The sequence below is a fragment of the Myxocyprinus asiaticus genome, chromosome 27 (assembly GCF_019703515.2).
Source record: "Myxocyprinus asiaticus isolate MX2 ecotype Aquarium Trade chromosome 27, UBuf_Myxa_2, whole genome shotgun sequence".
NCBI lineage: Eukaryota > Metazoa > Chordata > Actinopteri > Cypriniformes > Catostomidae > Myxocyprinus > Myxocyprinus asiaticus.
The window spans coordinates 43,891,806-43,900,503 of NC_059370.1; positions in this window are offsets into that span (position 1 = coordinate 43,891,806).

The window sequence follows — 8,698 nt, forward strand, 5'->3', positions numbered from 1 at the left end:
AACTGAACATTTCCTGAACACGCATCTTCCATCGGTCAAAAACGGAAAGTCCCACTATAAACATGCGTCACTGTTGCCGTGTTGGGCTGGTCAGGATGCTCAAACATAGAAAGCAATGTTTTGATAGTACTACAGAGTCACAGTGTTAACATTTTTCATCGGAATCAATCTATGAATTAAGTATAACACATTTAGTTGTCTCTGTTATTGTTTCACCTTAATCATTTAAATTAAATGGACTCAAATTTATGTCAATAAAGGTGTGTTCACACTTAGTTCGGTTCTCTTGGTCCTCTTGGTCCGGACCAAAAAAGAAAATTATGCAAATTAGTCCTGGTTCGCTTAGCGTTCACACTGGTATTTTTAACACCGAATCTAAAGATACAAAAGGCATCAGGAAAAAGTCTCAACCTGATTGGACAGATTTTATGACATATATTTTGAGACAGAACTTGCTGAACATCCAAAACAATGCTGGCTGCTGGGCGAAATGCGCTCGTTAGATTTATATATGTATAGATGGTGGTATTTGTACCAGCTGAGAACAATCGAAGAGCTAATAAAATGTGTAAAGGAGTCAAAACAGCGCCAGGAATTCCTCCGTTGCGAGGACGGCTGACGGTGGTTCCGACGCCTGTACCAAACTGTAATGGGCAACATAGCTCCTATGGTGAGAAGAACCAGGTATGCATGAGGTCAGTATTAGGCAAATGACTTCCTGTTTTTGGTCCATTTAGACGTCTTTGGTCCATGTTGCGTTCATATATCAGTCGAACCGCACCAGAGTTCGTTTGGAAGCGGACCGAGACCCTCTGTTCAGGCGATCTCGGTCCGCTTGTTTGGTGCGCACCAAGGTTCAGATGGCAGTGTTCACACTTGTTCAAATGAACCGCACTAACAGAGCAATCGCACCAGAGTTCATTTTAATCAAACCAAACCTGCCAAGTGTGAACACACCCTAACAAAGCTTCAATAAAGAAGATTATAAGTGATTCTAGGTCAGTCATTAAATAAACATTAATCGCGTGCTGAGTGACTCCAGCCAGGTCTCCTAAGCAACCAAATTGGCCCGGTTGCTAGGGAGGGTAGAGTCACATGGGGTAACCTCCTCGTGGTCGCTATAATGTGGTTCTCGCTCTCGGTGGGGCGCGTGGTGAGTTGTGTGTGGATGCTGTGGAGAATAGCGAAGTCTCCACACGCACTACGTCTCCGCGGTAATGTGCTCAACAAGCCACGTGATAAGATGCGTGGATTGACAGTCTCAGACACAGACGCATCTAAGATTCGTCCTCCACCACCCGGATTGAGGCGAGTCACTACGCCACCATGAGGACTTAGTGCGCATTGGGAATTGAGCATTCCAAATTGGGGAGAAAATGGGAGAAAAAAAGAAAAGAAAAAAAAAACATTAATCAAACTATTTGAGTTATTGAGCCCAAAACTTGACCTTTCAAGTAATGTTTAATTAAGACAACTTGATTTTTCCAGTACTGACAACATGCGGGTTTAGAGTGTGCAATCTCTACAAGTAAGCAAATAAAATAATTTCAGCTCAAATCAATGTTTCATTTCCATTTCTTTATTCATTTGGCAATGTGTTTTGTATTAAGTCAGATAATGTGCAGTCAGACGGTCATTTTCGCAAAACAAACAAGAACAGAGAATTCAGCTGTTTCTAGAGACTCTGCGATTTCTTTCTTCTCGTATAATTTCAATGCAAATCAATATTCCATGTCCATTTTTTTATTTTTTATTTAAGTAGGTAGTTGTGTATTAAGCAGAATAATAAAGTCAGTCATTCATTATTGCAAAATAAACCCTTTTAGGATGATACCGTTCCTCATCGGGGTCCTGATCACCCTGTCGTGGTTTATTTTGCGATAACATCCAACTGACTGTACATGATCCCTTACATATTAAGTTTGATAGGAAAGGATTTTAAAGGGATAGTTGCCCAAACATGAAGATTCTCCCCCTCATGTCATTCCAAGAGAATTTTTCTCTTCCATGGAACAAAACGGGTGAATTTTTAAAACGTTTTCATGGTCTTCACTACTCTTGTCTGTCAAGCTTAAAAATGACAACAACAATAAATAAATAAATAAATCAAATAACATAACACCATACAACCACAGAAAAAGTAATTGGCATTCAAACCTCATTCCTTTTACATCTTAAAAGTTACACACACACAAATGACACTACCTAAAGTTTATAAAGGAAAACAAAATATCCAGAAACATGTGATACTTACAGTACATATTACATTGAGTAACAGCTGCAATCACTATATTAATACACAGATTTTACCATCCATACATAAATCTACACCCATGACTACAAGCCAAGTCTTAAGCCTTAGCACTGCAATATTCTCAATGTATAAATGTCATTACATGTATTTGTATGTGTACAGTATTTATGTGTGTGCTTCTGTGTTTTAAAGCCATGACTATCGGAGCAGGTAGAGAGGCCACACACACACACACACACACACACACACACACATACACACACAGTCACAGCTGGCCGTGAGTCTTTGTCAGACTCTGACTGTATTGAGCTGAAGTGATTGATGTTAATTGTAGAACAGGATGGAGGCATTAAACACAGAGAGATTCACAGCCAAACATGCTGCCAAGACAGACTCATTAACCCAGAGTCCTTCCTCTCTTACTGATCACAGAGCAAGCCATCTCAAACAGAGACAATACGTGTGTGTGTGTGTGTGTGTGTGTGTGTGTGTGTGTGTGTGTGTGTGTGTGTGCGGACTCAAGGATGGCCAAGGATCAATAGCCCAAAGCTGCAAAAGCAAAGACATAAGCAATCAATACTGCAGCTACAAGCAGAGCACAGGGACTGAAAGAACGAGAGGAGAAAAGAAGATGGAATGAATTAAAGGGACAGAACGAAAAGAAAAATCAGCTTGACAAATCAGCCTTAAATTTCGGAGCAGGACAGCCAAGACCTCCTAGAGTTCTGCACTTGACATGGTGTTCAAATCAACCAATGATTCTCCATGACTTTTCTATGACCTTTCCAGTCATTTGCTATTACATAGATTTTTAAAAAATCTTTCAATTTCAGATTGATTCGCTAATGAATCATTCAGGCCGATTTGTCCAACTGAGAGAGAATGGTATAAAAAAGATGATAATCACAAATTCGTAACCTAATTCACATTCGCAAAATCAAATTGCATTTTTAATGAAATAAGATTCACAATTGCATAACCAGATTCACAGAATATGATTCATAAATGCACAGGTGTGTTCACAAGTTTTTAACATTTTTACTTGCATTTGCCAAGTCAACATGTTTGTGGATCACCTCAGATTTGCGTGTGGATGTTTTGACTCTCCATCCATTCAATATTATTAAATATTTCCAATATTAATTATTTCCAATACATTAAATATCCATTAAACATTCATTTAAATAAAAGGTCAAATTAATATTCTGCGCTCAATACAAGTTAGGATCAATCGACAGTATTTGTAGCATAATGCTGATAACCACAAAAATGTATTTGGTCTCGTCCCTCCTTTTCTATTTAAAAAAAAAAAGCACAAATGGATGTTCCAGTGAGGCACTTACAATGGAAGTCAATGGGGCCCATTTTTGGGGATTTTAAAGACAGAAATGTGAAGCTTGTAATTTGATAAAAGCACTTACATTAATTCTTAAAACTCGTGTATTATTTGAACTGTAAAGTTGTTTAAATAATACTTGTAGGATTACAGGGTTTACAGCGTTATGTCGTCATGGCAGCGAAGTTGTAAAACTGGATATAAGTTTACACCGAAAAGGTTACTAAAAGATTTTATCACACTAAAATCATGTCAACACGCATATTGTGTAGGGCTGGACAATATGGCCAAAAATATATCATCACAATATATTTTTTTTCCATATCCTTTGATATCTACATTTATCACGATATAGCCTACATTACATACCCTTAATGGGAAAGAAATACATTCGAATGAATGTAAACATGTTTGTTTAAAGGTAAACTCTTTAAAGTTTAAGAAGTATACTCAGTTAGGGGCCTGGGTAGCTCAGTGGTAAAAGACGCTGGCTATCACCCCTGGAGTTCGCTAGTTCGCTAGTTTGAATCCCAGGGCGTGCTGAGTGACTCCAGCCAGGTCTTCTAAGCATCCAAATTGGCCTGGTTGATAGGGAGGGTAGAGTCACGTGGGGTAACCTCCTCATGGTCACTATAATGTGGTTCGTTCTCGGTGGGGCATGTGGTGAGTTGGCCGTGGATGGCGTGAAGCCTCCACACGCACTATGTCTCCGTGATAAGATGCACAGGTTGATGGTCTCTGACGCAGTGGCAACTGGGATTTATCCTCCACCACCCGGACTGAGGCGAATCACTACGCCACCATGAGGACTTAAAAACTGGGAATTGGGCATTCCAAATTGGGTGAAAAAATAATAATAAGTATACTCAGTTTAGGATTTAATCCTACATAAAGTCTTATAACATCTTTTCGTCATAATTTCATCATCTTCAGCGCACATTTGACTCTCCTCATGATCCTTCATTTTTAGGTTTCCGACAATGTTCTTTTTCATGGTTTTGGCCCAAACACGTCAGCTATGTAACCTGTCCGTGATGTAATTGCTGTAGCCTAAAAGTCATTACGTCCTCTGAAAGACTTTACAAAGTTATGCACTTACAAAATATACTATGCACTCAGCCATGTAGTGTATGAATTTTCAATGTGCAGTATCGTCCCAAATGGAACACTTAACGTTTTTTTTTTTTTTACTACACGGAAGTGTTCGCCATATAACAGCTGACGGAAGTGACGTTTCAAACGCAAGCATTGTGTTGCCGCTAGCTTTAGCATGCTAGCCATCCTCAGTTCAACACTTAGGCTGGCGGCCAAAAGTTATAAAGTTGAAATAATGTACAGATTTTGCTGTTTCGGAAGGAAATTGATACTTTAATTCTCCAAAATGGCATTCAACTGATCACAAAGTATAGTCAGGACATTACTGATGTAAAAACAGCACCATCGCTGTTTGAAAAAAGTCATTTTTGATCAAATCTAGACAGCAGCCATCACTCCAACACCTTATCCTTGAGTAATCATGCTAAATTGATCATTTGGTACTAGAAAATCACTTGCCATTATATCAAACACAGTTGAAAGATATTTGGTTCATTAAATGAAGCTTAACATTGTCTTTGTGTTTGTTTTTGAGTTGCCACAGTATGCAATAGACTGGCATGTCTTAAGGTCAATATTAGGTCAAAAAATGGCAAAAAAGAAACAGCTTTCTCTAGAAACTCATCAGTCAATCATTGTTTTGAGGAATGAAGGCTAAACAATGCTTGAAACTGCCAGAAAACTGAAGATTTCATACAAAGGTGTACACTACAGTCTTCAAAGACAAAGAACAACTGACTCTAACAAGGACAGAAAGAGATGTGGAAGACCAGATGTACAACTAAACAAGAGGATAAGTACATCAGAGTCTCTAGTTTGAGAAATAGACGCCTCACATGTCCTCAGCTGACAGCTTCATTGAATTCTACCCGCTCAACACCAGTTTCATGTACAACAGTAAAGAGAAGACTCAGGGGTGCAGGCCTTATGGGAAGAATTGCAAAGAAAAAGCCACTTTTGAAACAGAAACACAAAAAGAAAAGGTTAGAGTGGGCAAAGAAACACAGACATTGGACAACAGATAATTGGAAAAGAGTGTTCTGGATCTTAACCCCATTGAGCTTTTGTGGGATCAGCTAGACTGTAAGGTGCGTGAGAAGTGCCCGACAAGACAGCCACATCTATGGCAAGTGCTACAGGAAGTGTGGGGTGAAATGTCACCTGAGTATCTGGACAAACTGACAGCTAGAATAACAAGGATCTGCAAAGCTGTCATTGTTGCACATGGAGGATTTTTTTTTTTTTTTTTTGATGAGTTTAAGTAGTTCTGAACATTTTGTTAAAATTGTAATAGTAATTTTTCATGTTATTAATGTCCTGACTATACACTGTGATCAGTTGAATGACACTTTGGTGAATAAAAGTATCAATTTCTTTCCATAAGAGCAAAATCTGTACATTATTCCAAACTTTTGGCTGCCAGTGTATATCTCAATAATATACATATTCACACAGCATGGTATGATGGTAAAGCGTTTAACTCAATTTTGTAAGGTGCAGTCTTCACAGAAGTTATTATTCTCCATTATTTACAATTGTTTTGCCAGACCAGCATCGCTGCCGGTAACTCCGCCCCTTCCGCTATGTACGGCAAGCCTCGAGTGCTGAGTGCACGAAGTGACCAACACTCCACACTCCGTTTTGACAGTTGAAAAAGTGCATCATCCGGGTACTCATAGTACACTTCTTTTTGTTGCATTTTCAGTGTAAGCATACTATTCGCACTACTTACACTACAAAATGCCGTAAAATAGTGCTGAAGTGTGCGGTTTGGGATGAACCTTGTGATTCAGTTGGCTATTTGTGTGTATTTTCAGGCCTGGAAAACACAATTCTAAAATTCCTTCATATTTCCAGGTCCATGACCGTGGGTGACCTCTTAACAAATAAACCAAAGGTTTTGTTGATATTCTACAGAAGTATTCAGGCATCTCACCCGAGTCTGCCTTTCTCTATAGCGCCCCCATGAGGAAATCCAGTCCAGTAGATGCACACATGACTGTTACCTGACACTGATCCACCTGGACAAAATCACCAGTCTTTGCCTGAACACCTGAAGAGAGCAGTGAGACACAAAACACACATACTATACAGTTTATTAAGAGTGTTTGACTCAGGGTGCATTGGTTCATACATGAAAAAAGAAAGTTATACCATATATTCATAATGCAATACAAGCTGTTTACTGCACAGTATCTGCATACTAGCTACTATTTTTGTAATTTTTATAAAATAATAGGCATTATGGAATGATAAACGTTTCAAACAATAGTATGCTACATTGTCAAATGACCTTACTATGTTGAATGTTTAATTCAGCAAGTGCCGTCCATTTATCAGCTCAGAAATGTGGTTATTTTGCATTTTTAATTCAAGTTTGTGCTAAAATGGATTACCGTTTGGCAGTCTGATCAAATTAGTCAGAAACAGGGGCGGACTGGCCATCGGGAGAACCGGGACCTTTTCTGGTTGGCCGGCCGTGAAACGGGGCCGAATGGGTTGCGATAAACTGAAACGGGCCGCCGCGTTATGCCAAACGGGCCACGACAGGCTGAAGAGGGCCGCAAAACAGCGCCCCAACATGCAGAAAAGGACAGTGAGATTTTTTTTAAAAGTCTCTTGTATGAGTTAGTGGTTCAGTGTAAAAAAAAAATTTTAAAAAAATGCTTGCTAATCTTACCTGTGTAAAGTTATATCCAATATTGCTTCGTTGCCATGACGACACAATGCCAGTAAAACCTGTAAGCGATTTTATAATACTTATATATAATGTTTACAGCCCCATTAACTTCCATTGTAAGTGCCTCACAGTAACCGCCTTTTGCTTTATTTTTAAATAAACATTCATCACACATGAAAATAAAAGACCAGGTCAAGCGCATTGCATTGTGGTATTGTATACTGCACAGCTGCATACTATGCGCAGTATGCATACTGTATACTTCAGAAATAGTAAGTGTAGTAATATGGTACGCTACTTTTCCTACCACATCTTTTATTGTAGAACAGGAATAGGTTAGTTGTTTCTGCGTATCATTGCATGAGGGCAGAGATCCTAGTGGCGCCCTCTAGTGGAAGTACATCACAGAACACAGCAGGAAACTGGATGTTGGAGGTGACGGACGCTGTGAAGACCGGAGGGAAGTGGTCTGTTAATGTCAGATGGATTAATAATGGTCCTTATCTGCCTCTTCTTTCCTCCTCTGTCGCCCTCCCTTCCTCTCTCTTCCTCTGACAAACAACTTTCTTTCCAATGGCACATTCTTCATGAGGTGGGAGAGATTGAACAAGAAGCAAACATGAATATATTCAGAGCAGAGGAGAATGTCAGTGTGCGTTTGTCACTGGGTGGAGGGGGCCAAAGGGATGACTTGCAAGTCCAAATCACTGACTAACTACTGACCCTGATGTTCCACAGTTAATGACTCTCTTACAACTTAATTAGCTATCTAAATGAGGACATACCATATACTTTTATTGTTTTTATATGAAGCTGATTATAATGACTACAGACTGATCCTAACCCTCCCTTTAGAAGTTAACTAGAAAAATATGTATGACGTCCCCAAAGGGTGGTTTTGTCAGATTTAGCTTACCGCTGGGGACAAATGTGTCCCCAAAGTATGGCTAAGTAAACCAACATACACGCCTATTGTGTTTTAACGTGTGTCAGTGTGTGTGTGCACATCTGTGTGAGAGAGAAACGCGGAGAGAAAGGAGAGGAGGAGGGTTCGGATGGGTGGGTGAGTGTTGGCTTGGCTGACCGTCTGCGGTTCTGTCGCGGTGCTGAGAAATGTTCCTCTTGGATCGGACCGTGCGCTTTCATACCTCTCTTTGGCTTTCAAACGAACCGCCTCTCTTCACTCTGCCCTCTTGAGTTTTACAGTTACAAACGAAGACTCAAAATGCATGAAAGCACTAAACTTCTGGAGTACCCGTAAAGCGCTCTGGGTCGTGCTGGTTTTGGTTTTGAAACAGATGGCACTTTTTAACCTCTTAGAAAGGAGGTTTCA